The 14239-nt window shown below is 43.1% G+C and overlaps 2 protein-coding genes across 8 annotated transcripts in view; one reads left to right on the forward strand and one right to left on the reverse strand.

The window, feature by feature from the left end:
• The window catches only part of RPL13 (ribosomal protein L13), a 257531-nt gene that overhangs the window by 229255 nt on the left and 14037 nt on the right, over positions 1–14239 (reverse strand). The gene's annotated exons all lie outside the window — the stretch shown is intronic.
• Positions 1–14239, forward strand: part of ANKRD11 (ankyrin repeat domain containing 11) — a 215510-nt gene that overhangs the window by 182997 nt on the left and 18274 nt on the right. The window lies entirely within an intron of this gene.

Below are 14239 nucleotides of genomic sequence, written 5' to 3' on the forward strand. Positions count from 1 at the left end.
AAACGCAACATCTGAGTAGACCCTAAACTGCTGTGAAAAACGCTTGGTAAAAACTGCATGTGATTGCCCACAAGTCGCCACAGTTTTGCAATGTGGTTCTTAGCTTTGCGGCTATTACAGGTGACTCGCATGGTTTCAATGTACTTCACCTTTAATAACCGCACACGGCTGTGCGTTTTTCACAGCCGTTAAACGCCAAAAAATCACCTCGAAAGTGCAGTAAAATGCGCTCAACATGCCTGGTGGAGCCGAAGTCTTAGACAAAGCACAACAGCGATCTCCCTCCTGTTACTGAAGTCTAGGTCCCTAGATAAATTAGAGGTGCTGAGACGTTTGTAGAAACTGGGGTACTGACGGTGCTGCTCAGACCTCTGAAGCGAGATTACATTACAGTGTCAGAGTGCTTGGCGCGATCTGCCTGGCCCTGCTGCACTTTACACTGCCCTCGCCTGCCATGTAGGAGACCGGCTGAGGTGGTGAGGGGCAGAGAGGGATGTTAGTGCACGCAGCGCATCATTGATTATAGATTCTGTTAACCTGTTCCCTGCTGGGGAACGCAGAAATTATAATCCATTAGATATACATTTTTCCAATAGTATTTCTGATAAAGTATTTGCAGAGGTTAAATGTTGTGAAGTTACGTACAATCATTATAGTAATAAAGTTATTTATATAAACAAAATAATTTATTACATTTTATCTCTTGGTATTTTTTTCAGTTTATTTAACAGTAAAAAGGAAATTGAGATTCAAATCGAAAACCACTCATAAGGTTGAAACAAAAAAAATCTAGATTTTATTTTTTTTGGGCATAAGTTTACCTTTACGGCATTGTCAGCACAGCGGTGCACTATCACTTTATGCTTGTTTCAGAAAATTTAAGAATAGACCTTAAGATCCTTCACACTCAAGTAAATGAAGGATCCAGCGCCTAAATTAACCTAGAGGCCCCTTGACACGCTGCAGAAACGACCCCATTCGAATGAAAAACTGAATTTCTGAAACAAAATCTGCAGTGTGTACAGGGGCCATCTAGTATCCTACAGTGAATGGAATGATTTTCCAATAGATGATAGAATTTAGCCCAAACTATCAGGACACATCACACGATGCGTATTGTAATACAGTACCAGCGAAGTAAATGAGATGTCGAGAATTCTCCTCTACATGCTGAAGAATCTTAAAATCTGCAGCATGTCCATTCATCCTGCGTTCCCATCTCAAATTTTATCTAAAAAGTTTATTTAAAAAAAGCCCCAAAATCTGCAGCATAAATTCCTCATCTGTTTCAGCATTAGGCTATGTTCACACGGAGTATTTTGGGGGAGGAATATCTGCCTCAAAATTCCGTTTGGAACTTTGAGGCAGATATTCCTCTCCCTGCACGCCGATTTTCGCGGCAATTATCGCGCCGTTTTTCGCCCGCGGCCATTGAGCGCCGCGGGCATAAAACAGCGGGAAATACGCTTTCTCCTGCCTCCCATTGAAGTCAATGGGAGGTCAGAGGCGGAAGCGCCCGAAGATAGGGCAGGTCGCTTCTTTTTCCCGCGAGGCAGTTTTACTGCTCGTGGGAAAAAGACGCCGACGCCTCCCATTGAAATCAATGGGAGGCGTTCTCGGGCCGTTTTTGCCGAGTTTTGCGACGCGGTTTCCGCGTCAAAAAACTCGGCAAAAGACCCCGTGTGAACATAGCCTTTATCTGGTTTGGATGCAGATTTTCCGCAGTTTGCCTGTATCCTTTGTGTATGTTCAGACAGTGCAGTTAAATACCGTGATTACAGCAAAACGCTGTTTTTATTTATTCATTTTTTTTTTTTTTTTACAACATTGAAAAATGCACCAAATTGTGGTTCAAGCGCATGGGTATTTGTATGCGTTTTTTTCCCCTATGCGGTTTTAAACACACCTGGACTGCAACATCTAAATGAACCCTTTACTTTCATGTTTTGTTTAGTGTAACTGATCAAACACCTCAGGAACCCCCTCCCACATGTGGGCTTCAAAGGAATGTGCTTTTTTTGGGAGCCGCAAGGTGCATCACATGGCTCAGGGCTGCTAAAGTGCAAGCCACACACTAAACGGCTCCGTTACGTTGTAGCACATGCAGAGAGCACATACGTCTGTCATAGTTCACACTTGTTCTGCTTTGAATATAAGGATATGGGGTAACGGACGTATTTAGAGCCTGTATTCATAGTAAGGTTATATTATGTGATGGAGGAGTTTATCCTGCACCCTCTACAAACCTCACATTAAGAATGGAAAACCCTTGTAGTCCGGCTGTTATGGACAGCTGGCAGATATTTGTGAGGGATAAATTTACCATTGAGAACTTCTTGGGAGTTGACAGATGGGTAGTAACTTTTTTTTTTTTTTTTAATAATTTCTTTTTTTATTACCGTCTCTGCATGATTTTATTCCTTTTAACATAAGTCTGGTGATCTAATCATAAGGTTTACTTTGCATAAGCTACAAGAAATATGGAAAATGTTTATTCTTTCCATATCATTTGTATAGAGCTTTGTTAGCCCTTATTCACACGACAGGGTTTCCCAGACGGGTGACGGCCGTTCATAAAACGGCTGTCACACTGCTGCAGTAGGGACAATAGACCCCTAATGGGGCTATTCACACGACCGATTTTTTTGACGGGCCGGGAAACCTGGCCGTCAAAGAATGGGACCTGCCCTATTTCTGGCCGGCTCCCATAGAAGTCTATGGGGCCGGGTAATACACGGCCATCACCGGAATGTGTCCCGAGTGACGGCCGTGTATTCCGTCGCTCGCGCTCTTTCCTCCTCCTCCTCCTCCTCACAGTGCAGAGTGCATGTGAGGAGGAGGAGGAGGGTCTTTTTTTGCTCCCTGTAGGAGTCAGAATCGCCAATCCCCGATCGCCAATTATTGTTTAAAAAAAAAAAAAAGTTAAGATCTCCAGAGTAAAGTAGGAAAGCCATAAAGCAGACTGAAGCAATAGGGCTATTTTGCTGTTTAACCCTTTATTTTTATTTTTTTATATATACAGCTTCTATGTGTTGTCATGGTAAGACCGGGTTCCCGCGGGTCGGATATCCTGCGTAAAAACTATGCAGCGTACCGGACCTGGAACCCGGCAGCACACTTTGGTGGGTGTTTTTTTTAATCGGAATTTCCACTGTGGTAAGCAGCATAGAAATAATAATTTTTTTTTTAAAAAGTCCATACGTGCCTGGTGAACCGTCCCTCCTTTGCTGTCCAGTCCGGCCTCCATGAATGATGCTACAGCCCATGTGACTTCTGTAGCTTGTGATTGGCCACAGCGGTCATATGGGCTGTAGCGTCCTCCCAGGAGGCTGGACTGGAGGAATTAGCAGTGTGTTCTGGGTAAGTATGAATTACTACTTCTTTCTGAGTTGTGATCTTTGCGGCGAAATGCGATCCCCCGGCAATAGTCGCAACACTTGGCTTTCTGTTGCAGGCTTTGCATCCCCATTGAATTCAATGAGGAAAACCCAGCACATCTAATCACCCCCTGTTGCCTAATAGACATTTATCGAGTCCATATCTTCGACATTTATTTTTAGGTGGTGTTGCATGGGTCAGACTTTAAGCCACAAATATTTTTGTGTGTATTTTACACAACGTTACAATTTGATGCAAAATTGCATGAAGGTGCACATGAGCGTAAAGCGCTGGGTGGCATTTCCTCAATGTGCCAGGTGTTTTAGTTTCAGAAAATATATGGGTATGGTGATAAATATGATATATAAAAAAACAAAACGTAATCATAAAAAAATATATATATGTCATTAGTGAAAATTGTTACAACATTGAAAAGGTTAAATGTTGCTAAAAATAATGCAACCCAAAAAAGTAGTTATGTACAAGCATTATATAACCGGTACTTGACAGCCTCACATACTTTGTGGTAGATGTTATCTCTTGGGGTCAATGCACACAATGCGTATTACATGCAGTTTTGCTGCGCTTATTTGTATTTCTGCACGTAAACTGACCTGCGGTGCAGATTTTAAAATCTGCAGAGCGTCAATTTATCTTGCGTTTCCGCTTGCGAATTCTATCTGCCTAGTGCGGAGGAAAATAGCATGAAAAGTCACGATTTACGCATTCAAGCGTAAAAGCCGCACCGAAAAGCTCATGAAAAGCGTTCAATCTAGTGCGGATTTTGCTGCGGTTTTGGTGCGGATTTTCCACAGCAATGTGTGCATGTAGCCTTAGAATATGTTCACATCAGTGTCTGGTTCCGTTTGACCTTTCTGTCGGAGAAACCTATGAACGGATGGCCGAACGGCAACCATAGTTTCCGTTGCAGTTGGTTTCCGTACTGTAAAATTTCCAGGTTTTTTTCCGTAGAAACAATAGCTTAGTCGACTACGCTGTTTCTGCGAAAACGTGAAACTTTACAGAACAGAAACCAACTGCAACGGAAGCATTACCGTCGAAATCAATGGTAATGCAAACGGAAGCTATGGTTTCCGTCCGACTTTCTGTTCATCGGTTCCTCTGACAAAGGTCGAACAGAAGCCCAATGCTGATGTGAACAGGCCCTTATTCTAGTCTGCAGTTTTTTTTATTGAAGTTACGAGCCTAATACATACCTGCTGCTGTAATGTTCCCATGACAACACTCCTGGTTCTCGTTTCATGATTCAGGCTCGTTATAAAGACATTTTATGGATCCAAATTGCTAATCAAAAATATGAGTTACGATGAAGTCCGTAGTCTTAAGCTGGGTTCACACGAGCACATTAACGTCCGTAATGGACGGACGTATTTCGGCCGGAAGTCCCGAACCGAACTCAGTGCAGGGAGCCGGGCTCCTAGCATCATAGTTATGTACGATGCTAGGAGTCCCTGCCTCTCCGTGGAACTACTGTCCAGTACTGAAAACATGATTACAGTACGGGACAGTTGTCCTGCAGAGAGGCAGGGACTCCTAGCATCGTACATAACTATGATGCTAGGAGCCCGGCTCCCTGCACTGTATGGGAGAGTGTAGTGGGCATGCTCTGTGACCTGTGCAGAGATCACTGTGCAGAAAGGGGAAGGAGAGGACCTGTCACGATCACCTATTGTGACTGGTGGCTCCTATTATCTATGTAGAGGTGTTGCAAGGCAGTGTAATCCTGCCTGTGATGAGATTGCTCAGAAATGATCTCTACAGAACAGGAAGGGTCCGTCTATTTTTTATTTTTTTAAGGCTGTTCCCATGCATCTGGCCTAGTTTCCCCCTGCATGGTACAGAAATGCTGGAGAGAAACTGATCACATTTTTTTATTATGGGAGCAGTTCTGGCATCCATTGCATCTGTTTTTACTTTTGATGTCTACCTTCACCAAACAGAAAAACGTTGCAAGCAGTGTGTTCCTGTCTGGCTATGGATGCCGGAGCAATGCACAAAATTTCATCAATCGTGTCCGTCACAGGCTGCAACAGATGTATGCAAATCCACCTTTATATAGATAATGACCTAGAAAATGGGGAAAAAAATCACCAAAAATTCTTAAGAAATGTTTAACATAAAAACTTGATAGAAGCAATAGGTAATTTTCCACTGACACATTTTCTTTAAGGCCATTCTGTAATTCGTAGCATTAATGTGGTTCTCCCTGGTAATGTCCTTCATGATATAATATAAAGTAGATTTTAGCTTGTGCTTTTTGTGCTAGTGAAGCCATTCTGCTTTTGTCGCTTTGATTGCATTTGGAGCCACAGTGCTTCAATGATAAAACTCTGATGCTGTCCGGCAATAATGTGCCCTTCAGATCTATAAATACAGCAGAGGATATGAGAGAAAAATAATCTGAGGGAATAGAAAATAAATGCCGTCTCCCTGTCTTGTAGAATCCGGTATAGAGACGGTATCGCCTTATCTGCGAAATATGACAAATCCATAATGGCCCGGTCATCGTGTCCCCTCCCCCAATTCCTCTTGTACTTCCAGTGGCTCTAAACTTAAGGGTATGTTCACACGGCGGGGGTCCGTAACGGCTGAAATTACGGGGATGTTTCAGCCTGAAAACATCCCCGTAATTTCAGCCGTACCGGCATGTGCAGGCGCTTGAACACCGCGTCCATTACGGCCGTACTTAGCGCTGCTATTCATTGGAGTCAATGAATAGCGGCTCCAATTACGGCCAAAGAAGTGACAGGTCACTTCTTCTACGCGGGCGTCTATTTACGCGCCGTCATTTGACAGCGGCGCGTAAATATACGCCTCGTGTGAACAGACAAACGTCTGCCCATTGCTTTCAATGGGCAGATGTTTGTCAGCGCTATTGAGGCGCTATTTTCAGACGTAATTCGGGGCAAAAACGCCCGAATTACGTCCGTAAATAGGCCGTGTGAACATACCCTAATTGGGAGCTGATGGGATTACGCGCTATTGATCTCACTGGATACAGGGCTCGTACGCTCACCGTCAATCAACTAAAAATGTTTTACATCTGCATTAATAGTTCTTTCTTTTGTATAAAATATAGGTTACGTATAATATTTTGTGCTACAATGTTCTCATCCAGAGTTAGTGACTTCTTGTGATGGGTGAGGCAGCTAAGAAAGTTTATCCTCCTCAGACCTCCAGATTTGTAGACTTGGGTCATTTGTGGTTCCTTGTGCAGTGGGAAATCTGAGACTGTTTTTCTGTGAAAAATATTGTGCTTTCTGTACACACGCACACGCGCGCACACACACTCAAAAGTTTGTTACAAATGTAATTCTCCAGATTCTCAACTAGCTCAAAGGAAGGTCAGTTTTATAGCTCCTCTAAACAGCAAAACTGTTTACAGCGGTGCTAACATAATTGCACAAGGGTTTTCTAATCATCCATTAGCCTTCTAACACAGTTAGCAAACACAATGTACCATTAGAACACTGGAGTGATGGTTGCTGGAAATGGGCCTCTATACACCTATGTAGATATTGCATTAAAAAGCAGACGTTTGCAGCTAGAATAGTCATTTAGAACATTAACAATGTATAGAGTGGATTTCTGATTAATTTAATGTTATCTTCATTGAAAAAAACTGCTTTTCTTGCAAAAATAAGGAAATTTCGAAGTGACCCTAAACTTTTGAACGGTAGTGTATGTTGCACGACTAGTTTACAAAAAATTGTATACTGACTTGAGGGAAACCGGAGACATTGAAATATTCGGCTACTTCAGTTTTCAGTCTCCTTTTTGATTGCGCAGCCTCTATTAACAGGTTCCCGACCGCTGGCCGTAAATATACGGCCAGCGGTCAGGGTCTCTAAAGTCCGGCGTATAGAATATATACGGCCGCACTTCAGAGACTGTGCACGCGCGATCGCGTGCACACAGCTCTATGCCCTGGCTATTGCTAACAGCCATGGGCACTGGGCAGAATGTCAGGGGTCAATCTTTTGGCCCCTGAACATGTGATCGCTGTGACAACCAATCACAGCGATCACATGCATTTCTGCATAGAAAACAGTGTGCACGCGATCGCGTGCACACAGCCCTGTGCCCTCGCTGTTACCAACAGCTCTGGGCACTGGGCAGAGTATCAGGGACCAATCTGATGGTCCCTGAACATGTGGTCGCTGTGACAACCAATCACAGCGATCACATGCATTCCTGCTTATAAAACAGTGTGCACGCGATCGCGTGCACACAGCCCTGTGCCCACGCTGTTACCAACAGCTCTGGGCACTGGGCAGAGTATCAGGGACCAATCTGATGGTCCCTGATCATGTGGTCGCTGTGAAAACCTATCACAGCGACCACATTTGTTTTATTTTGACTTTTCTGGCAGTAAATCTCCTGCCTCTTTTCTTCTCCTCAAACATTGTTTCAGTTTGAGGAGAAGAAGAGACTCGGGAGAATTGCTGCCAGAAGATTACAGTTACAGTTACAAAAAAATACAGTTACACTCTAAAACATTCTCTGTATAGATAGATTTCTATCTATCTATACAATCTATCTATCCATCTATCTTTTTTTCTATCTATCTATCTTTCTTTCTTTTATTCTATTAGAATAGGCAGGTAGGGAGTATATAATTATATATATATCCACATATATATAATATATATAGCAATAGCGGTTTATTTTTTTGTTAGCGGTAGTGTAGATATATATAGCAGTTAGTTTGTGTGTTTTATAAAAAAAATAAAAATTTGTTTAGTTAGTGTTAGTGTTAGTTACGTTATGGCGAGGAAGTTGTTTAGCGCCGAGGAGGCATACGCCATGCTGTGGTCTGAGTCGGAGACCGCATCAGAGATGGCGTCCGAGATGGAACCTGTTTCGGGCAGTGACGATGACAGCGTCACTTCATGTTCATCTTCAGGGGACGTTGTCCCTGATGCAGTCGAAACTGCAGAACATGAAAGCGCAGGGCCAAGTAGCGCTGTAGCACGGGACAGCCTGGTCCCTCCAGTCCAGGCTCTTGTATGGGCACCTGCCCCATCTTTTGGGCCTAGAATCCACGGATTTACGGCCACTCCTGGCATAACCGTGGACAATACAAATTTTGTCCAAATGGATTACTTCCATTTATTTATAACGGACGACATCCTAAATCAGATTGTCCACGAAACAAATTTATATGCCACTCAATATATAAGGCAGAAACCTTCATCCACCCATGCCAGAGATTGGACGCCCACCAATTTGCAGGAATTAAAATTTTTTTTGGGGCTCACCCTAAATATGGGTATTGTCAAAAAGCCCTCCATTAGGTCTTACTGGTCAACAAGACCCGCCCAAGCCACCCCAGTATATTCTGCAGTAATGCCCAGGTCTCGTTATGAGACAATAATGAGGTTCCTCCACTTCAATGACAACGCACAGGCCCCCCCAAGTACCGATGCAAACCGGGATCGGTTGTTCAAAATAAGACTGCTAATAAATTCCCTGAATAATTTATTTCTGCAACTCTACACCCCTGAGCAGAATGTAAGTGTGGACGAATCCCTCCTCAACTTTCATGGCAGACTTAGCTTTCGCCAATATCTACCTTCCAAAAGGGCAAGATATGGCGTTAAGCTTTACAAATTGTGTGAAAGCGGGTCAGGATATACCACCGCCTTCAGAATTTATGAAGGGCGGGACCGCACAATAAATGTTCCTGGATGCCCCCCTGATCTTTCCACCAGCAGTAAGATCGTGTGGGAGATAATGCAGCCTCTGCTTCACAAGGGGTACCACCTGTACTGTGATAATTTTTATTCGAGTGTGCCCCTGTTTAGGCATTTGCATGCTGCAAGGACTGGGGCATGTGGTACCATGCGCAAAAATCGAATTGGTTTTCCACAGCAATTAGTGGGGAAGCGCAGGGTAAAGGGGGACTCCTGTGCTTATGCATCTGAAGAATTGCTGGCGGTCAAGTTCAGGGATCGCAAAGATGTGTATGTGCTAAGCACGATTCATACCGCAGGAACAGTGGCAGTGAGGGAAAGAGGGGCAACATCGGACAAGCACAAACCAGTGAGCGTGTCCGAATATAACAAGTACATGGGGGGGTGGATTTAAGCGACCAGGTTTTACAGCCCTATTTAGTAAAACGCAAAACTAAAACCTGGTACAAAAAGGTGGCCATTTATTTGTTACAGGTGGCCATCCACAACTCATTTGTGCTCTACAAAAAAAACAGAGGCAGAGACACATACCTGGATTTCCAGGAAAAAATTATTGAAGGCCTCATTTTTGATGTTCAGGACACCCGAGAATGCCCCCAGTCTGAGGATGTCACGCGACTGACTGAAAGACACTTCATCAGTCGGATTCCCCCAACACCAACCAGAAGCAACCCCCAGAAAAAGTGCCGCGTCTGCAGAAAAGACGGGCACCGCAAAGATTCCCGATATTTCTGTCCCTCATGTCCCTCGCAACCAGGCCTGTGCATTGAGCCATGTTTTAAAAAAATACCACACTGTTCTGAATTATTAGATTTTAGTTAATTTGTTGAAAATATATTTGCCCTACATTACGTTTTTATTTTTCCCCTGATTTTACTCCAAGGGTGAGGGAGGGAATGGGTGGGGGGTGGATGTCATGTTTGATGTTTTCTAAAGTTCATCTGCTGGAGAGCTCCATTTGCATTAACCTGCAATTTCTTATTTTAGAAAACCCAAAAAAATAAATTCCCATTATACCCCTAGATGAATATTTTGGGATTTCTGCTTCAAGAGCAGATATTTTGGAAGTGTTATAGAAACTCTGTTGAGTTTTGTAAAACCAGCTTTGAAAAAAAGCGATTTGTGAAATAATCTTCTTCTATCGTCCGCCCTCCTACATCTCTATGTGATAAATTAGGCACATGTATTTGGTATCCCCATGCACGGGAGAAGTGGCAGAATGTGAACGGAGATTAATTTTGACCGTGGTCTATACCGTGTGTGAAAAATGCTGGTATAAACTGACGCATTTGCTAAAAAATTGCTAATTTTATTTTGATCCATCTTATTCAAGAAACTTTCAGAAGAAAACTGGATTGTCTAAAAATATGATAAACCCCTTGAAGGAAACCTTGTGGGGTCTACTTGTGTGAATGAAGTCATTTATGGGGTGTTTCTAATGTTTCAGCAGCATTAGGCCCCCCAGAAAACAGTATGCAGCTATAAAATCAAATGCAAAATTCCTGGACCGAAAAGGCCAAAAAGCCTCCTTTTATGCCAAGCCCTGGCACATGCCCGCACAGCGAATAAGGCACACATATTTGGTATCCCCATGCACGGGAGAAGTGGAAGAACGTGAAAGGAGATGAATTTTGGCCGTGGTCTATACCGTGTGTGAAAAATGCTAGCCTAAACTGACGCAATTGTTAAATTCTTGCATTTTTTTCCAATTTTGCCCACTTTAGAGAAAAAAAAAATAATGATATATACTGACAAATGCCACTAAAACAAAGCCCTATCTGTCCTTTAAAAAGAGTGTAAAATTCAAAGATGAACTTTATTCACCTGCTGAGTTATAGTCATCTAAAGAAGCGCATAGCAAAATTGTGAAATTTGCTCTGGTCATTTAGCTGTAAAACAGCCTAGTCCTTAACCGGTTAATAAATCTCCGCATAACGTTCTTTAGATGTTGTGTAACACGGGTTATAGTGGAAGAAAATGAAAATAGAGGGGAAGTTTTTCTCCACTGCTGCACTATGGAAGCGCTACATGGCAGACGTTACACAGACTGTCGGGGAATATTCTAACATGTCGTACTGCTAAGATTGGTGCCCGTTTCAATGAACACAACCTAATATGCTGCATTTTAAGGGCTCCAAACCTTAAAAGGCCTCTAAATAAAATGTCAATGATTTCTAGAAGTGAAGCGTTGAGTGAATGAATAGAATTACCATCTCCTCTTATGAGTATGTAAATGGATTTTGGAGTCCTATGTGCTGGAGACGTGAGATCAATGGGTTATTCAGGGCAGGGATTTTTCTAGACGTCTTGTCCATCCTCACAGAAGTGACCGCTTACAAGGAGTATAGATCACATCCAATAGAAATATAGGTGTCTAATATCTGTACCCTGTTGAGACCAAATAGTTGCTCTGATCGTTCTTTGCCTTCTGCTCCAAGTTCAGAATCTGGTTCCTACTTTACAACTTGCTGAGTATTTTGCATCTTATTTTTGAGTTAAAGGGGTTGTCCAGGTTGGGGGCTGTTTTGTATACGGATGACCTATTCACAGGGTAGATCATCCGTATATGATCGGTGCGGGTCCGACACTGATTAGTTGTTCTGACTGCCACCGGAAGCTATGCAGAGGTCTGTGTCCTGGAAGCAGAAGGCTCCGACCACCGTATAGCGGCCGTGCTGCAGCTCTGCTCCTATTAAAGTGAATAGGAGCGGAGGTGCAGTAACCCAGCGCGGCCGTTATACAGTAGTGAGAACCTTCTGCTTCCAGGACCCCAACCTCTGCATAGCTTCCGGCGCCCGGAGGCAGTACCCAACCTGATCTACTCCTTTAAACATTTCAGCGTAATTTTTTTTTTCTTTTAGCGGTAGGGGAGAGCGTATGGCCATCAACATGATTGAGCAGTTGGCCGCTATTACTGTAAACCTGGACTGAGTGATGTTGAAGTGTTGTGCTTTTCGTTATTTTGCATATTTCAGTCCTATATAAGGCTGTCTCATTTCTAGTATTATGTATAGAGAACACATTATAAGCACGATCTCAGGAAGCCGGGCCCATGACCCACATCCTGCAACTTGTAGAAATGTATATGAATGTTTATGTGCATGAATACTGCTCAACTGCTGCGGATCTGATATGCAGACATTGCGTTTTGAAGTGTGCGTGCGTGCGTGCGTGTGTGTGTGTGCGTGTGTGCGTGCGTTCGTGCGTGTGTGTGTGTGTGTGTGTGTGTGTGTGTGTGTGTGTGTGTTTACACAGTTTGTATGTTTCTAAAATCATAAAGCTGCTGATTTATTAACTAAAACCGTTACTTTGTAACATGGATAAATACACCTCTATTGTTTTATGTTGCCGGTTACATTGATACCTGGAAAATGATGTGTAGTAATAAAGTGAAAGCCCGTCTGTCAGGAGGAACGCTGCAGATTGATAAGGCTTTGTTGACCTCTGCATTGTTTTTTCTGTTTAACGGCAACCACAACGCCACAGTCTGATCCGTTGTCATGTAAAGCGCCCGATGGACCATTGTGGTGTCCATTGGTTTCTTGGGAATTAACGCACAGCTGTTCTTCTGGGCAAATGTGACAGAATTTGCAATGAAACCTCTGACGTGGATGTGAACAGAGCCTTAGTTTGATTATTGAAAAAATTCAGTTTGACTTATTCCTGAATTGGACTCGTATCCCTGCTCACACTGTGCTTAGGGGTCAGCATGGCCGTCTCACTGTGTAGTTTATGGCCTTCCCTGTGTGCACGTTCCACAGTTGGAGCAGCATGTTGACCCCTCTAAAAGAAAAAAATGTATAATTTCAAAATATTACATGCAATCGAACCCCTTTAAATTTACGTTTTGTAACCTGCAGGAAATCCTCTACTGCGGTCTGTGAAATTGTCTTCTGCTTATTATTGCCCCCCGTCTTGCATCTTGGCATGTTTTCAACCCCCTTTCTCTACTATTGAATAATGGCTTCCTCTGTCTGCGCTTTGCCTCAGCTGGACCCTGCACTGGGTTACATTGATGAAGATGATCAATGCTTTGTTCATGGCTCTTGCCCAGTGAGTTTTTATTGGGATGGTTACAACATAAGCAGAAATTCCAGAAATCTATTTAATTCTGCAAATCGTTTGTGCAATTTGTTGATATATTCCTGAACGTAGCGCACGGTTGGACCTTGATATCAGTTTGAGATCGGGCGGTGGCCGTGTTCATTGGTCATGTGCGCTCGGATGATATATACTTGTGGAGGTCATTGATATGTTTATCTTGACTGTATCTGAAGGACAAGGGAGTCCATAAAGGGTTAAGGTATCTTCTTCTCAGGGATCTCATGTTCAGTGTATTTTAATTCCAGTGAGTCACTGAGTCATCACCACGGACATGAAGACGGCAGGAAAATGGAATCTGTTTTACTGATTAAAGGGTTGTTTTCCTACAGAATCGCTGACTGTAGGATAAGGGAGTATTCTCGTTGTGGTTTTTGCTGTGATTTTTGTGATCACTGTATTTGAACACCAATGTTTTGGCATTAAGAATAAATTCTGTAATAAACTGCTTGTTCTTAAAGGGTTGTCCAGGATTAGAAAAACATGGCTGCTTTTTACCAAAACCATTGGCACACCTGTCCATGTTGTGAGTGTAGTCTAGCTGCAATAACAGTCACAGCCTATGGACAGGTGTGGTGCTGTTTCTAGAAGAAAACGGCTGTTTTTCTAATCTCTTTGGCACTCCAGCTGTTGTGAAACTACAACTCCCAGCATGCACTGTCAGCCAAAGGCTTCAGGGCAATATTGGGAATTGTAGTTTCACAACAGCTGGAGTGACGAAGGTTGCCGACCCCTGCTTTGAAGCATGCTTTCACCTTATACATAAGCCTAATGTACATGAAATCCAGTATCTTTGCAAATGTAATTGTCTTGGACCAGTTTTTAGTTTGTCTAGAACTCCATTCCTAACTCTGTTGGTTGCTATTGGAAACAGTCAACGATCTTGTCCTGTCAGACACCTCTCAGCTTTGATAATTCATGGAGAGTCTATTTTCTAGTTTTTTTTTCTCCCACATCGGATTACAGCAGGCATTGTACAGTAAAGGCTACACGTCCCGGAATGCAAGGAATTCTGGGACATGTCCGCTCTGAAGCTTGCACAA

The sequence above is a fragment of the Rhinoderma darwinii genome, chromosome 9 (assembly GCF_050947455.1).
Source record: "Rhinoderma darwinii isolate aRhiDar2 chromosome 9, aRhiDar2.hap1, whole genome shotgun sequence".
NCBI lineage: Eukaryota > Metazoa > Chordata > Amphibia > Anura > Rhinodermatidae > Rhinoderma > Rhinoderma darwinii.